Below are 19,173 nucleotides of genomic sequence, written 5' to 3'. Positions count from 1 at the left end.
TGTCATCAAAACAAACCGCGCATTGATCGGCAATTGTCATGAACAGCGCATGCGTGCCTCGTCTAAAGATGGCGATACTCAATTCCTAAACAGTAGTTGCATTTTCTATTATTAAATTCAGGACATGTCTTGTTGACTTGAAACCGAGAGAGAATAATAAAGAATATTACAAAACATTTACTCCAAAATAATTTCCACTGCAGAGAAACGTCGCGAATAGCAGAGCAGTGACGGTTAAGTTGATTCTGAATTGATTACTTTTGACTCGTCCGTACATGGTTGTAGAGTTCGATGAACTGCAAATTAGATTCTTCCATTGGTCAGAAAGAAAACAGCAAATAAGCTGAAGTTCGTTAAATGTTTATTTGCTCCTTGGCATTGACAGCCACCAACGACAAGGCGAAAGTGAATTGGCGCACATGAGGAATGGCTCACATGTGTCTCAAATGAAACTTACTTATTAACTTCTTCTTTCAACACGCATAATATCGCCGTTTTTCTTTTCGCTTCTCACCTTTTTCTGCACTAAAGTGATGTAGTAGTCCAAGACATGTACATCAAGTCTTTCTGCTGTAGGACTACTTTGCCATATTTCACATGTGTAGAGTTGCCTTTGTCACTGCTGTGCCGAGTTCAGTGGACAATTCGGTAAATGACGACCAGAAAGAGCTTACATATTTTGTACTGACGACATATTATTCAGTTTCTATCCTCAGAGGGCTGGTATCAAAGCTGACCCGACTTTACATAATTCTTAATGGTCGTCTTCTCTATATAATTTTGGTATGTACATAAGTTAAAGTTTTAAGGGTTCGTTAATTTTACCTTTATATGTTTAACGACGTTATAAGTGTCTAATGGCTGGATAATAGTGAAGAGCGAATTGGTCAGGATCTGAAAAAAAAAATTATAGTTTAATTTAAGGTATTTTCTTAGAATTTTCTTGGAGGGACTGAAGAGAACCACGAAGAAGCTCAGCCAGGACAATCGGTGTCCAAACCTAGTTTCGAACCGGTGCCTTGTCTTATATCTACAAACCAGAAGCGTTACTGTTTGATCAGCCTTGCTCTGTCTAGAAAGTCCGATCCGTTAATTTCGGTTAAAAATTTGTCTTTATGCTCATCTACATGAATTCTTCCTTGGAAATATATCTCCCTTCCTCACATCTCTTAATGTAGTGGTGATAAGTTAGTAGGTAGAACATAACTTTACCTTTTGCTATGAACATAATACCCGGTACTCCCCATGCTTACACACTGGTATGGATAGATAGCAACAGAAAACTGATGTGCTTACCTTTGATAAAAATAACTGTATATTATTTAAGGCAGGGTAAATTTCCCACTTATTCGATTTTCGGAAATCTGAGATAAAGGAATTTAATGGAGGGAAATTTTCAGTCCTGATAAAATATAGGCCGGTTACGGTAGCTGAGCAGTCTAAGGCATGCTCCGAAGCCGAGATAATGGGTTCGAATCTCACACTAGGCATGGATGTTTATTATGAGTATGTGTTTATTCTGTATTTGTGTTGTCCTGTGGTTAGGTAGAGGCCTTGCGACGAGCTGATCACTCGTCCAAGGAGTCCCACCGTCTGTAAAATAATTAAAATGGAAAAGAACAACCTCGACACCGTAAAGGTATAAGAGGAACGGATTAAGCAAGTAAATAAAATAAAATGTAGGATTATTACTGACTGGAATACCTTTCTGGATTTAGGACAGATGTATTTCTACTGGACTATCATAGTCTATAAGCACTTATTTAAAATCGATTTAATAAAATAAATATTGCCAACATAAGTACATTTTAAGTTGGTTATTTAACGACGCTGTAAATATCAGGACCATATAGCGGTGATGACAGGATAATTAATGAATATGGAGCAATATACGGAATAGGAATTGGCATGAGAAACAGGTGCCATGAGAAAACCTGCCCTAGACAAAATACTGATTAAGTTCATGAAGAATAGAATTCTTCGTCTTTTTAAGAAATAATGTTTAACACGTTAGAAGACTTACTATATTGATATTCGTCGTTTAATAGCATTTAATTTGAAGCAGATTTCCATTTCACTCTTCAGTTCCGTAAGATGAAATTAATTTAATGAAATTTAAGTTTTGTCGATAATTTTATTTAATGCCGAATTAAATACGTTTACATTGCTACTATGGCATGTCCTCTCTTCAGGTTTCGACTGGAGACCGTAGCCTCCAGATATGAAGAGTAACTGGGAGTATACTGAACGAAGAGCCGCGGACAGCGGACAAGAAATGGTAGTGAAGTTTCTAGTTCGGCGGGTAGTTAGCAACACCTCTACGCAAAATATCAACACATTATGGAATTTTACAGAAGGACTCAATGCTAGTGGTTTTGAACGTGGTAATGGACCTTTAGGCCGTTCACGGTTGCCGCGCGGTCTAAGGCGTGAACTGCCTTCTCTCGCTAGAACCCTGGGATCTTGGGTTCCAGTCCCACTCAAGGCATGGATATCTGTGTATGCGTTTATTCTGTGTTTGTTTTGCCCTGTGTGTAGGTAGTGGCTTTGAGACGGGCTGATCACTCCTCCAAGAAGTCCTACCGTCAACCCTATGGGCCTTCACGGCCTGTTACAAGGATAGCTTTACAACGTACATATTTTTTCCCATTAACTTCATATTATATTTCGTATTTCAACAGATTATTCCATTATCAATTCAGAAATGATGCATCCGAATTCGTAGCGAAAACAACATCGAGCTATTAAAGCAAAACAACGTTGAACTCTATCTCAGATACGAAGACCGTTGCCAATGCTTAAGAGCGAATTAGGTCCGATCTAAGACATGAAAAACAGCAATTTCACTAGCAAGACTATAAACTCTGGGTGTGGCGCCAGGAAAGGATATGTTATTTTTCTCTTAGTAACTTGCTTGTTACTTGCGAGATTAATGTCTGTGACGAAGAAGTCTATGTGGCTATGGCAAGCCGCTAAGTGAGTTCCTTTGTCTACTGTTACACAATCTTTGCGCTCAGTTTAGCGCAACTCTGTCTGTTCAGCCGTCAGATTTTGCCATATCGGAAATCTGATCGCTTGATTATGAAGAAGAGTTTTCACTAAGCACAAGATCATGAAACCAGAAATTATGATTATGGTATTATAATATTATGTATGTATGACTAATTTCAGGTTACATTAATACTTTAATGGAATCTCACGTAGTCGAAAGACGGTTTTTTATTGTGGCCCAGGTGGAAATAAAAGAAGTGGGGACAAAGTAATAGGATGGATATACCAAGAAATTTCAATGGTGACGCAACAAACAAGTGAATATAAGTGTGATGACGGTAATGATTGCCGCCTCTGTGGTCTAGTGGTCAGAGTTCCTGGCAACAGCTCCAGAAGTCAGGGTTCGATTCGCGGCGCTATCAGATTTTCTGAGAAGTAGTGGGTCTGGAACTGGGTCCACTCAGCCTCGCGAGGATAATTGAGGAGCTGTTTTCAAGGAAATAGCGGCTCCGGTCTAGAAAACCGAGATGAATGGCAGTGGGGATCCGTTGCGCTGACCACGCGACACCCTCTATCAGCTAAATTTGACACTAACTTCGCAGAGAAGCAGCGGTCGCTCGGTTGATATAGTTCGCTTACAGACTACAGGCCACGGAGTTCGTTAGCTTTGTTAGTGATTAAGAAGTTGATCTTTTACAAGTTGATTACCAATGAAAAACACTAATTCTATGAAAAGAGTCATTCTTGAGCAGTTAATAGCTGCTAAGCAAGCTGTGACATCTCTCAATTTTTATTGAACCAAAGTATTGATTGTCGTGCTCGCAAGTATTAAATTAACCCTCTTCGCATACCTATGACTATATTTCTTTAAGTTATATTTTAATATTACTCTCCCACCTACGCCATGGTCTCCCAAGATGTATCTTCCCCTCAAGATTTTCAAAAATATATTGTATATATTTCTCATTCCTTCTGTGCATGCTACGTGTCCAGCCGCACTCATCCATTTAATTTCATCGCCCTCATAATAGACGACGAAAAATTAGAATCGTAAAGCTTCTCGTTATGTAATATTCTCCAGCTTCCTGTTACTTCCCGCTTTTAAGTTCAGATACTCTCGTTAGCGCCCCTTTTCAGTTATCTTGGTATATGTTCTTCGCTTAAGTCAGAGACTGTAGCGTCTTATATGTACTGTCAAGTTTTAGTGACTGTACACGGGGGTTTGGATTCATAATTGGATTTATTAAACACTTATTCAAGGACTGTACTTTTCACTACAGCACACTAGTTTTTCTATGCCTTCACTAGCCGTTGCCTGGTAACGGATCCCAACATTTTCCTCTGTTTACTTCCTTACCTGCTGGCTACCATCTCACAGCTGAATCATGGCCTCAAATAACTTATCGCGGCTGACTAACTCGTCTCATCCGGCCTCGCTGTATAGCCTCGGTTCTGACCGCATGGAAAACACCGTTTCCAGCAGTTCTTCTATTGTTGCATGCCTCCCTGTTGCCGCGGAAACGTGTTTACCCAGACTTCACCACGCAACGGACGATTTATTCTGGCTCCCTTAATCTGGCTTTCAGATGTCATGTCACAATACCTGTAGTCTATGGTACATTATTTAGTTTTTTGTTATATAGCAATTGATTATCTGTAATTCAGTCTAAATGCTCGAAGATTGCGTATACAAATTGCATTCGCATGCCTGGAATAATTTTTTTAGTTACATATTAGTGGACGAATTTTCACATCGATACTATACGACTTCTCAAAATCGAAGAGCTTCAAAAATCATCCTGTAAGCTTGAACAGGAATGCTTCACTGTTGCAGCAGTTTCAGCGGCACAATTGGGCAATATCAGTTCGAAGGAAGTACATTAAAATATCAAGGAAAGAAACTTCGCGCTATCACGATTAACATTCCTGTTTTTTACATCGACTTCTATGAGAGTTAATCATACCCTTCTGGAATCATACCAATTAATGATGAAGAAATTAGCCAGACGATTATTTACATAAGACATCAACAGTTTCTTGCTTCATCTTTTATTTTTAATCTTAATACAAACTTTAATGAGGAGTTTCATAACTTTTACTATTCTCCAAGTATAATTAGAATGATCAAGTCAAGGAGGATGAGGTCAGTCGGGTATGTAGCACGAATGGGGAGAAGAGGAATGGGTATAGGATATTGGTGAGAAAGCCGAAGGGAAAGACACCACTGAGAAGACCAAGACATAGGTGGGTGGGCAATATTAAAATGGATGGGATGGTTTGGATTGGATTGATCTTGCTCAGGATAGGGACCAGTGGAGGGTTCTTGTGAACACGGTAATGAACCTTCGTGTTCAATAAATTGCTGGGAAATTCTTGAGTAGGTGCAGAATTTGCGGCTTCTCAAGAAGGGCTCAGCTCCATGAGTGAGTGATTGATACAAACTTTATCAAGTATGATATAAGTACAGACTGATATTTTTTAATGCAAGATAAATTATGTGACAATTATCTCGCAGCCATTAAAAAACCGGATCAAGCTTTATGCTGTATTGGTTATTACGGTGACGAAAGAATTTTTATGCTTTATGAACTGGTATGAAGGAAATAGGATAAGTGTTATGGTGTTGGAGTAAGCTTTTCCTCATCAGTCATTGTGACATTAGAAGAATTATCAAGCATGAATTAATATGGAATAAGTAGGCAGTGCAGGTTGTTTATTTAAGAAATTATTGGAAAATAATATTTTGTATAGCATACTTAGAATTCGAATTGAGGTGATTTAAAATCCTCCGTGGTCTTTAGTCCACAAGCGAACTATACCGACCGAGCGACCGCCGCTTGTCGGCGAAGTTAGTGCCAACTTTTGTGGACAGAGGGTGTCGCGTGGTCAGCGCAACGGATTTCTAAGGCCGTAGACTGTAGACGTTATATATGTAATATAATAGCGTCTAAATTAGTTTGGGGAAACGATAGATTTTTAACAATTTTCTCGTTCTAATATACCTACACATACCACACGCTTAGCTACAAAACTATTTAAATTTCATCGAAATACTACAAATGTAACTTAAGTTGTGAGATGGTAAATTACGTGTAAATTAGATACGGAAACTTTACTTGTAACGATGAAATATGGTTTGAATTTTCGCAACGTATAATCCTAGCAGAGTAAGCTGGTGTCTTCAGACTTACGAATCTGAAGATATATGGCATTATTTGCTACTCCTGGTTCAAGCCCATATCAAACGCGATTGCCAACTGGCTGACTCCTATACAGTGTTACTCAATTCTTCTGCAGCATTTTAATCTGATTTTTTCTTTATTTGTTGTATTTTTTATTTGCCTGTCGTTTGTTTCGCTGCGTGTCTGACATTTACTGTTCCAAACTTCCCCAACTGCGGAGAAAGCATCATCTAGCCGGCTAATGAGCAACCCACATGACTACAAAATATTTTTCCTAACGTGTTTCAACATCAGAGAAGCTCTCTTGTTTTTGCAGGAACATGAAGACATAAACAAAGGAAAACAAACAAACTCTGTGGCTTGAGTCCGCAAGCCAACTATACGGACCGAGCGATCGCCGCTTGATGGCGAAGTTAGTGCCAACTTTAGCGGATAGAGGGTGTCGCGTGTTCAGCGCAACAAATCCTCACGTCCGTTAATTTCGGTTTTCTAGACTGGAGCCGCTATTTCCTTGAAATAGCTCCTCAGTTATCCTCACGAGGCTGAGTAGACCCCGTTCCAGAGCCACTACTTCTCAGAAAACCTGGTAGCTCCGGGAATCAAACCGGTGACCTCTGGATCTGTAGCCAGGAACTTTGACCACTAGACCACAGAGACGATCCACGAAGACATAACACAACACAATTATACATAACAGTCCTAATTCATGTTTGATACGTTCTGGTTGCTAAGTACAGACAGGAGTTCGACTAATTTGACTGAAAACTTCAGTAATTTTACTGAGCCCCGGAGAAGTGACAAAAATCACGAAAATTCTGAGTAGGTTCGCTCGGACAGGGTTCACACCAGGTTGTATCGAACACAGAACACATTTAAATATGCTCTAATATCGTTAAATGGCCTCTCACCAGGTGATGCATGTTAGGTTTCCAGATGCTCTAGACTGGGGAGTTGCGCGGATGTAACGATAGTTCTTGGTCGGTAAAGATGGCGGCGGGGGTTATATTCCTATGATGAAGTTGTTTGGTAACCCATAAACATGTCACACGGATCGCTGCGTATTGCAGGCTCTTGTGCTCCTTCGTTATTATACTGGCAGCGCAGGGAGAAAAAGAACAAGTTCCGAGCCATTATTTGATTAGTTTACAGGTGGGAAGTCTTGCCAATAGCACTATATATAAAAAGGTTCATTTTATTAAGATTCGGTTGACGTCACATTTTTACTGCAAAACTTTTCTTTTAATTAAGACAATGCAGGGTCTGAAGAGTAAGTTTGGGTCATTTCATTATTCTCGTATTTTTATACACTTGTTAAAAGTATTGGGTACGTGGATCTGGACCCCGATTGGTGCTCAAACGGCTTCAGAAGTTCAGAGTTTATACAATGCGATCGTCTAATACGTAAATATTCCTGGTCTACGTCCTACTTTGTGTTAGAGCAGCTTCGCTGGCGACTTTTGCCTGTAATATCTCCTTAGATTGACCTTACTGATTCTGTCTATACATTATATTTCTCCGATTGTCTCTATACTCGCAATTATGACCAGAATTTAACGTCTAAATTCTTGACCGTTAATGATGCCGTTATCATGAGGTATCCTTTTTGATGAGGGGACAATCTGTCATAATCTACTTTCATGTCCTATTTCTCTAAGGTATTACGTTGTCATGTTAACCCTCCATCTATGTTTAGGTCTCCAAGCAGTTCATTATGATCTTATATTCCTTATCATTTCCAAAATTCATATGCGTGCCTTGCCCATCTCATTTTACTGAATTTAATAATCCTAATATTTTGTACTTTATTTATTAATTTTTATATATATGAAAACATTAAGAAAAATGAGTGCCATAAGTTCTTTCTAAAATATTGTATCCCGTTTCATCTCGTACTTACATTAGACCGAACAGAAAAATTAATAACCCCAGAGCAATATACATTTAAATTAATATTTAATTCAACATTACATAACCTCAGTGTAAATGAACATTGTTGATCTGCTGGGAAGTGAGTGAGTTAATTGTTGTAATATGAGTTTGCCGAATCCTTGCATGGAGGACAGAAACAAGTCACCACAACAAGCCACCAGAAAATAATAATACACATTTTTCTGACGAAAAAAATTATTTGTCTAGTAATCGGATTTTGAAACCTTTTTTAAACTCAGACTGTAACAGCAACAGTATAGTTGTTGTGCATTTCAAGGGCCCTGTGCTGAATGTCTGAATAATGCTTCAGCCTCAGAAGTTGGTAGCTGATAAAAAATTAAACACGTGGCATATGAAGTAAACGACTATATAAGTGTACATATGAATGACTGTGATGATCGACAGCCCAGCAACAAACTTCCACTCCTATAAAACATTCAGGACAGCCACAAACCGAAACAACGAAAAAATCAGGAAGACCATAAACCAAACGTGTGCATGGTAACGACGTGATAACCCATATAGCCTAGAATAGTCAGAGGCAAGTACATAAGGAAGGCAGAACAGTCTGAAAATAGGGCAACAGATTCCTTCATCACAACTTATGCACCTGACGATGGTCAGTTAGGCCGAAACATGTAATGTTATACAATAAATGGATGAAGACGGGTGTATATTAACCGAAGTTGCACATAGACACCAAGAAGTGGAACACAAGGTCAGATGTACGTACTATTACGGATCTATTACTTCGTGGCTCTGTGTGGATGTTATTGTTATTATTATTATTATTATTATTATTATTATTGGAGGGGGTGAGTTTCCCTATGCACCGCGACTAATAGTCTATTGTACGTCCCCCTTTGATATTCTACCAGTCTCCATACCCTGCCGGTACTGGTGCTCGCTATCAGCCCCGTTCAGCCAGCGAGGCTGGCTGCGGTACCCGATGCTTCCCCATCTACCGGAAGCATTGGAAACTGCTTGGGCGGGAAACTTTTTACCTAATTTTGCTCAGAGGTCTCCTACAGACATGAGGACTGTGTGGATGTTGGTAAATTTATTGTTAAACGAACTCGCTCTACTGTTGTTAAGGGGTACGAGAAAGCTGTTTAATCCCTCAAGTTGACCATTTCCACCCCTACTTTTATCCGCTCTCTACGGCCGGAAATTTGAGTCCCAAGAAATACAATTCTTGTCATTGTTAGTGTAAGTTACTGAGTAAAGACATTCTTTTTTAGATATTCTAAAGTAATATATATTTAGTCGTGTTAAGACTTAGAAATATTTTGGTGACAGAATACAATGTGTTAACATATAAACATTTTAGTTGCAAAGTTTATAGGCGCAGAACCTAATCCCGCAATGTTTACTACGCCTAATCGTTACAGTCCAGTATCGAGCACTAATAAGTGGTGTTTTCAGAGCCAGAGAATAATGTATAGATTGTTAACTGGTATAAGAAGAAAACCAGGCTAAACCTACAGGAAATAATAGCCAAGAGTTTTATATCGAAACTGAAATCGCTTAGGTACTATGAACCGTGTTTATCTTTCGGTTTCACGAATGTTATAATTAAGAGCAACAAACGAGCTCAATGTGTTTTATATCTCAGTATCTTTAGCAACTGACAGTATGAAGCAAAATTAACTGAAGGGGTTTCTTTTTACGGAACATTCAGAAATGGAAAACAAGTCCGAAGAATATTTCCATAGAAAACTTGGTGAAATTCGCATTCACAAAAAGAGATTTGTTAATACTACTACTGTGTCATCCAAAGCCCTCTTAGCATCTTATCAAGTGTCATACAGAATAGCGCAAAACAGGAAGCCGCGCAGGATCACTGGAACTGTGGTACTCCCTGCTGCGCCAGACATGGTACAACAATGTTCGGCGAAAATGTGCACAGTAGCTCTGTAATATACCGCTATCAAATAATACGGTCTCTCAACGGATTGCTGATATAACTGAAGACTTACAAGAACAATCGTTTGAGAACGTTAGAAACAGAAGTTTTTCATTATGGATTGACGAAATGAATGATTTTAATGGTATTGGTCACTTGATAGATCACGTACGATATGTTGAAGGTGCAACATTTGATGAAGAGATGCCTTATGTAACCGTGTGAAATGAGAACAACGGCAAAAGAACTCTTTAAAAGTGTTGATGATTTCATGAAAGAAAAGAGCATAAAGTGATCAGACTCTGTTAGATTATTCACGGTTGCAGCTCGCGACTTTCGTCCATGCTTTCATACATCCGCCCAACTTATCATTTCAACATTCAAAATTATATCATTTCAGGTACCCACAAACCCATCCGTCTACCCAACCCCTACACTTATCCTCTCCTCAGCAACTGATACAGCCACTCGGCCATCTATGCAACCACCAATTCAAATATCCTTTCATCAACCCTCCCCCTATGTACCCATCAATTTTCCACCATATATATTAATCTTTACTAAACATTTTTACGGTGATAAAATCGAGGAAAATTAGATTGGCAGGGAATGTAGTAGAACTTACTTACGCGAAATGTAATAAAGGCTTTCAAAACTTTAGAAGGGAAATCTGTAAGAAACAGCCTACTTGGAAGATACAAGCGTAAGGAAAATTTACTTTAAATTAATAGGATATAAATTGGATTAATTTGAGTCAGAATAGGAACCAGTAATGTACCTTCTTATTTCACAAAAGGCTGAGCGACTACCAATGTTTACACAAGTAGATGCTAAATCTGATGAAAATGTTTTGATTGAGTAAAACCATTTCCTCAGCAATTTTTCAAACTCCAGCATAGCCAAGTGATAACCAATGAAGTTCAGTATGAACTGCATTGCACCTTTATTCCAGAAGTGACTGTCACTTGTACAAAGCACATAATTGATTTAAACATACAAATTATTCAAACGTCTTCCTTCTTGATGAATTCATCGGTAATTAAAAATCGGCATCCAACAAAAGGAAGTCACATATTCACTGTGATCTAAATTAGATGGAATAATAAAGTAGCTCTCTCTCTCCTCTCGCTCCCACTGTGGAGCATAGGGCTGATTTCTCAGTTTCATAATCATTTTACACAAGGTAGGACTCTTTGAACGGGTGATCAGCTCGTCGACACAAACACAGAATAAACGCATACACCCACCAAACATCCATGCCGTTAGTTGGATTCGAACCCACGATCCCGGCTTCCGAGCGAGCGAAGACAGTGCATGCCTTAGACCGCTGGGCTACCGTGACCGGCAGGAATAATAAAGTAACTCTACGGAAATGCACGTAGATCCTTAAGTTTTCACATCAGTTTCAAATGGAAGTTTGGTAGTTTTAATTTAACCGTTTAGGAGAGATGTGAGAAATAAGACATAGTGATTTACTCGTTCTTAGATTTTGCATCTGAATTTTCTTGAATCACCCAGTGTGAATAAATTGATACAAGGAATATAAGCGTCCCAGCGACAGAGCCAATTTTGGTCGTTAAAATATCAACTGATAACCACACAAATATTTTTTCTTACAGTTGCACATAAAATTTTAACTTGTTTCATGAAGTTCTATGAGAAAATAATCTGTCTCCCGGATGGACTGTTTACCTGGTACTGAGTTCCCGAAAGAGACTCAGATTCACAGGGGCTTTCAGTAAGCACTACACTCAAAATTTATTAACAGAAAAGAGTATAGAACTGTTAAACTGAAGACATTATTTTCATTTTTGTGTTCTCTTAAATTGTAGAAAATGAATTTTAATTAAAACAATCGTGATGTAGTATCCCTTGTACCACGCAACAGTGCAAAATATTTGCAGACACTAGCCTGAGAACTTTAAGAACAATAGACATGTATAAGTTGAGGTTAGATAACACGTATTCTACAAGCTTCCATATATCATCGAATATAGTAAGTTCTGCAGGTCAATAAAGATCAAAACACTTTCACCGATTCTGCTGTTTTAACTTCAGTCTGACCAATTGTTATCTCGGAATCAACTATCGGAAAATTTATGTCGTATTGAGAAAGCTTTATTTTTTATTCCACAGCCCCCATTGTTCTCTTCTGCCGTTACAAAAGAAAAGTAATAATAACACAAAAATAGATATAAATAATACACATAGAGTTTCGTGTTACATGCTGACATGCTTTATGGAACAAGCCCGTGTAGTGTGTGTCCATCTATTCTAGTAAGACGTATATACGTACTTGAATACAAACGTAATGCAGTATTCTCGTCACATATAAAGAACCAGTAAAAACAAGAAAAAAATACCCACCTTGACTCGAAGGTGTTTTTAATTTTCGTTTTACCTCATAATTTATAAAATTACGGTCCAAGCTGACTTTTTTATTGTAAGATAGCCTTAGATGATACCAAATTTTTCACCCTTGTATGACTGAAAAATATCCTTTTCATTAATAGCTTCTAAACGGTACTAAATTACAAGAAAAGTTGTATTCGTTTATGTTCTGAGGCGTACATTCTCTGGCAGTGTGTTCGTAGCTGGGAAGTGTGGGGGGTGCAACTCAAAAGCAAGAAAGGTGTGAATATGGAAGAAGGTAACATAACGGTTTCTATAACAAGTCGGTTTAAGCGAAACTTGTAGAAGTCATTCAGCATAATTATTGCTGTATTGATAACCAATGTTCTGCTTTACTCAAAACATTTTTAACGATGACAATCATTAACAGTTAACTAACTAGGAAGAGAGCTGGTACATCTCAGCCGGTATACAGACGAGATACGGGCTGATCGGCAGAGAACAAGAGTTCGATTACCGGGAAAGGAAAGTTATTTTTCCTTTCTCCACAGCATCCAACCCGCATATAGTCCCTCGGTTTTGTGGAGAGCAATGAAAGCTTCAGTTTTCGAAGACAATTCCCATAATTTCCATCATATGACGAAATCATCACTAACTGTAATGATAACATCTCCATGCAGAATTGGTACACGTCTCTGCCGACAACATGAAGCGTGCAGATGCTTGTCTACAAGCATGCGGTGTCGCTTCTGGTGGTTTTGTAACATGTAACTAGAAGTAATTTCGCCATAAGAAATATATTTGTGTTCTTACAAGAACACAGGAACCCTAGATTCACCTTCTGTAATACTAAAGTAATGACCTATCATCATGATCATCGTAATCGTCATCATTAGCTCTTCCGTCTGTTATGAGAACATAAAACATGTTTTCGAAAATCATTTGACCCATGAATCTGGACCTGCTGGGTGAATATATAAAAGTATATTTACAAGGAAAGTTCCTAAGTTGAATGAATGAGTGGTAGGCCTTCTCGGCCCTTGCACTGCGACTTCAGTGGTCTATTGTACTTCCCCTTTTTTAATTATTCCCTCAGCAACCCCGCGCTTCGGATGAAGCGCCGGATTTTGGACGTGGGGGCGTCAAAATAGTCACTTGGTTCCATAAAGTATTGACCCAAGTGACATAGTCTTAAATAAGCTAAGGCCTCACATTCACACAGGATGTGTGTGGCTGTTTCATTTTCTATCTGACACCTCTCACAGGTGGGACTATCACTTAGTCCCAGTTTGAACAGGTGTCCTTTGAGGTGACAGTGTCCTGCAAGTAGTCCTACCGCCCATCGTAGCTGGTTCCTGCTTAGCTTCAACAAGCTCCAAGTTACTTCTTTCATCGCCTTGAAATAAGAAACTCAAGAGTGGAGGGGACAGGAGTTTTCTCGGAAGATAAGAAATTTACTGCGTACACGAAAGATTATTCTTGTATAAAATGAAATATTCAACTCCGATACATCAAGATCAATACTGATAAATTGCGCAGACTACTCCACCATCATCTGGTATGCATACAAAGAAATATTTAAGTCCATGTGAAGACTTCTGTAAGATGAATGTATTGAAATTAAATGTTTGTTATATTACCGCATGAAGAAAATCATTATTTTCAACTTTATATACCTATAAATCTATAAACAACCCCTTTATCCATAAAAAAATATTGAATTTTGGCGGCATAAAATTGTAATTTCCAACGTTGTCATTATATCATAAAATTTCTTTTTTCCACTGTTAATAAGGAATTTGCTTATTTTATAGGCAAATATTTGTTATTGTTGAACCGACATTCTTTTGATGTTTTGCCGATGCGGAGATGCGTCTAATGATTATTATGCGCCTGGCACACCTAAAGATAAACTAACTAAGCTATAAAACTTTCCTCTCAAAAGGTGTTCTCTTTCCGATTTGGATAAAGCAATTAGGCGCTGGATAATTTATTTCTTTAGAATTATTTCGTTTCCTTCATGAAATTTACATGAGCTGGGATAGCGTAGTCGGTGTAGCGATTGGTTACGGGTTGGATGACGGAGGGGTCGGAGCTCGAGTCCCGGTACCGTCAATAATTTTCTCTTCTTCACGTCGTCCAGACCGGCTCTAGGGCCCACCCAGCCTCCTATCCAATGGGTACCGGGGGCTCTTTCCCGAGGGTAAACCGGCCGGGGAATGAAGCTGACCACTCACCTCCAACTAGTGCCGATGTCAAGAAAATGCGGATCTATACATCCATTCCCCCATACTCTTCCATGACGTGGTGCTTAATGAGTTAAACACAGGGACAAATTAACCTTATTTTTTATGAAATTTACAGCTGTGTCTGCTGTCACTATGCAGTCGATACATAGGAAAGGACTACGTTATTTATAGAATAGTGAACTTTCATTTCATGTCATATTGGATACAGTCTTTGTTGGAACTCTGTGTTCATAAGGTAAAACCTTACGTTGCCTTATAGAATCTGGTCCCAAGCTTAAACAACGCTAGAAATTAGTTTTGTTTCTGTCATACGTTTTCTCTATCATGATGAATATACCTGTAGACATGTGCAGACCCCTGTAGGGTCTGCTTGTCACTAAGTCCATCGATATGGCTTATGATTCCAGTCAGTACGTATGGTTTTGTAGCCCTGCAACAAATCTACGGCTTTAGACTTACATGTTGACGTTGGAATCGTGATTTTGGAACATGTGTTCCAGCTGCCTCTTGGTATCAGTGGTCACAGAAGCCCGGAGAAAGGCTCTTCGTCTTGCTCATGTAAATCGAAAGGTACCATAGAGTTCGTTATATTTAACATTATTTAATTGTAAATAAAAATGTGCACTATCAATTAAATTGTATGTTGAAAATGTTTTTGTATATTCGAAATTGTCGTTGTTCCAGTTATTAAAGTTTCAGAAACTATAGACCATCTTGAGTAACTTTAGCTTCATTATATCCTAATATCTAAGTAGGGAAAAATGTATTAATTTTTGTTACTTAATTTCCTGATTTCCGTCACATTAGTTGTTAAAAATTAATCATAAATTATCACAAAGTCTTGTGACAAGCACAAAATAGTATATTCATAATAAAACGAGTAAGCTACAATATAAAAATACTGTAAGTTCTAAAAGTTTGTGACGATGGCACATTAGTACAAATATTATGTTTTTGGGCATTATCCATCGTCTTGTCTGGAGTCCCCGGTCTCCGAAACGTTGTGTTTTGAAAACAAACGGGACGGTTTTTAAATAAAAACAAGACGATGGATAATGTCCAAAAGCATAATATTTCTAAAATATATATCTGATATCTTTTTTATATAACTGGCCATATTGCTTGCTACATTGTTCACGAAATACAAATTCCGGAAAGCGAAACATAGATTTTACAGAAAGCGTACACACGTTTTGATTATTCACTGTCACGTGATACAATATATAGTATGTATACAGCCTTCCATGTTCTGTTAAAATAAGTGATCGAGTTTTCAACCCAAGCGCTTGTTCGGGGCATCGTAATTCATCATACACGACAGCTGCAAGCTTGAAGTAATCCATAGAAATATAGGGTCTACCTGACGTGAATGTAAGAAAATACGTATATAAATTTTAAGGGCGGGGGTCAAATAATAATAATAACAATGAAAAACATCTGCTGGAAATGGCAGACATTCATCACAAATATGCAAGACCGTTGTGGAATAGATATATGAGGTCACTACTGTGTTCTGTCATTAGTTCTGGCAGATGATCAACGCCAAAGATGCTTAAAAGCAAACGGTGAGAAGGCTGCACGCTGTTTGCCGATGCAACAGGCAATCTGTATGCAGCCAACATGCACCGGCTTTATGTGCTGGTGTTTTGAAGCAGTAACTTCAATTAATATCACTAAAATTAATGATACACATTTCTATTCTAATAAACGAAACATGTGTTGGAAATGATTAGCTAACGAAAAAATAAAATAGTAATCGAGTAATAAGGTGAGCCGACACTTATAACGAGCATTCAGAATTCAGAACACTTTCTAGGCTGTGGGCCTATTATCTATCTATCTATCTATCTATGGCTCTACAGCCCTTCTGAACCTTGGTCGCTTTCTTAGTTTCTTACTCTATATAGAGCCGGTAAGACTATTTGGACGGGAGATCAGCACGTCACAAGACAGCTGCCTGCACACAGAACAACATAAACACAGGATAAGCGCACATAGACATCCATGCCTCGAGTGGGATTCGAACCCACGATCCCAGTGTTCGAATTGGCGAAGATGGTTCATGCCTTAGAATGCGCGGCCACTGTGATCGGCAAGCCTGTTCACTGTAATATTACTGATGTAAATAAGGGATTTAATAAACGTCTACCTGAAGTTGCCGTGACCAGCTCGTTTTTCGCTTCCCATTTTCACGTCACTTAACTCCACCCAGTGCTTTACAGCTCCGATCACAGTGGCCGCGCGGTCTTAGGCACGAACTAACTTCGCCCGCTCAAACGCCGGGACCGTGGGTTCGAATCCCATTCGAGGCGTGAGTGTCTTTGTACGTTTATTCTGTGTTTAGGTAGCGGCCTTGCGATGGGCTGATACCCCGTCCAAGGAGTCCTACCGACTCTATATAGAATTAGGAGACTGAAAAATCGACCAAGGTCCAGCAAAAGGACTGAAGAGACATACATAAACAGTTAGTACTTTACAATAGACTACATTATTAAGTCAATATTAACTCNAATTAACTCTAATATATATTTAATAGACAACAGGATGCAAGAAACAATTAAATTTATTTATTCCTTATGAGTGTAGGCCTGAGTCAGATATGTCGTTTCGCCATATCCGGTGTTTATACCAAGTCCGTCCGCTACGTTGTCAGTAAGTCCGTCCAATTCCTACACTCTTAGCTATACCTGGATGACGTGACGAATTGCGTCTTGCCACATCTTGTTACTCAGCAGTGACCTCTCCAAGCACTGGATTTACAAGCCGGCATACATCTAGCAATTTCAGTATACGTGTATATGCGTGTTGTCTAGTCACGTACCATGTTAACAGACTCCACACTATCGCGATAGGTTTCAAGTTACAATTATAAGGTGGTCTTATTGTCATAAAGTGGCCAGTTTGCCTCTAACTTTTCTCTTGTAGACTTCAATTCCGTTATCAGAGGCCTTTAGCGATATCAGAAGTTAAATTTTCGCAGCAGTTGGATCGGCTGTTCGGTTGACTTCTCTCTATAATAACGAATATCCTTATATTTCTGTCATAATCACGTGAAGATTAAAAGTTAACGTGGGTTCTGGATACATAAAAGCTGTACTATCGACGTTTTGGAGATCATTGTATACGCTATTTCTTTAAAGGATATGCGAAACGTCGCCAGTGCAAGATACCACGAACCCGAAACGGGACCCACTTTAGAAATAAGAACATCTGTGTGGTGTAAGGTGCAAAGAATTATTATTACGAGGTTTTGATGAATAGGCACGCTTACTTGTTTTTTTTTACTTTTATTCTAAATTGTATTATTAATTAAAGCAATATTTTACAGAATATTTTACAGCTACTCTGAGAGACTGCTAATCATCCATCAGAATAATTGATTACAAGAGTAATAGTAGGTTTACTGTTGCTAATGACTGTTTCTAGGCCCTCGTGACAAGGCTTAACCGAAAGGTCGCACTTTCTCCGCAACAGACAAATCAGTGACCGCATATCTGCTAATTTTCTCTTTTGAGATATACTGACAGGCAGACTAGAAGTAGCACCGACAGGTGGTAATGAGTACAGTAATTAAGAATGGATGTTACTAAGTGTCTGTGTAAACCAATCTGTACTGGTTCAATTTCTTAGAGGTTCTATAACAAATGCAAAACAGTAGGAATTTTATAAATGCTAAAGTTTCCTCCTACATAACCACAGCAGATCAAACAAGAACCACATTCTTAATTAAGTGTTAATTGGTAATTTTTATTTATTATTAATAATTCATATAATACTAAGTAAATACATAAGTAATTTATTTCTAGACAGACACACGACTGCATAAACATCGTAACTACTAAATTTTAGACCACTTTTTATTTAACAGTCATAAATAATTCCGGTCTAGAAAACCGAAATTAAAGGCCGTGTGGATTCGTTGCGCTGACCACGCGATACCCTCTATCCGCTAAAGTTGGCACTAACTTAGTCGACAAGCGGCGGTTGCTCGGTCGGTATAGTTCGCTTTCGGACTAAAGCCACTGAATTTTTTTAGTTTTAGTCATAAATAATATATCTGTAGAGTTTTCTATGTATAATCTGTATTGAACTGGAAAAGGGGTTCCACATTCTGGCCAGAAGATTCTTGTGGCAATTATCAGTCTTTCCAGGAAAATTTCTGCACAGTAGCTTACGAAATGCCACCACTCGCCGCTCATAACCGCCGCATCATAGCCCATACGGCACTGGATAACCTATGCTGCTTGTATTATAGCATTTGAACATATAGAGAAACACAGAAACACCGTTAACTATACGTGCTTGATATTCGCATACAAATAATTCGGATTCACTCGAAGAGAATTCGAAGCAAGGGGCGTGCCTTACTTTAAACTGCCACGAACATAGCTCAAGAAGAGTAGGGAAATATAAATATATGTCGAGGAGATTTTGATCATGTCCTCTGTTCTCACTTTAAGGGAAAACGATAAAGCAAGATCATGAGGAAAATTGCTTACCCACTAGACCTTAAGTGACGTGGAATATTAGGCAAGGAAATGTTGCCAGGTGTGAACTTTTTTTT

At 38.6% G+C, this 19,173-nt stretch overlaps 1 long non-coding RNA gene across 1 annotated transcript in view; it reads right to left on the bottom strand.

The window, feature by feature from the left end:
• Positions 1–814: 814 nt before the first annotated feature.
• Positions 815–19,173, bottom strand: part of LOC117283181 — a 37,765-nt gene continuing 19,406 nt past the window's right edge. Inside the window, exon 3 of the long non-coding RNA XR_004514197.1 lies at positions 815–894. This is a non-coding gene — a long non-coding RNA (uncharacterized LOC117283181). The remainder of the gene's footprint in view (positions 895–19,173) is intronic.

Source organism: Cryptotermes secundus, unplaced genomic scaffold, assembly GCF_002891405.2.
Source record: "Cryptotermes secundus unplaced genomic scaffold, Csec_1.0 scaffold304, whole genome shotgun sequence".
Taxonomy (NCBI): domain Eukaryota; kingdom Metazoa; phylum Arthropoda; class Insecta; order Blattodea; family Kalotermitidae; genus Cryptotermes; species Cryptotermes secundus.
Note: the sequence above shows the minus strand (reverse complement) of the source record. Positions and strands in the feature narration are given on the sequence as shown.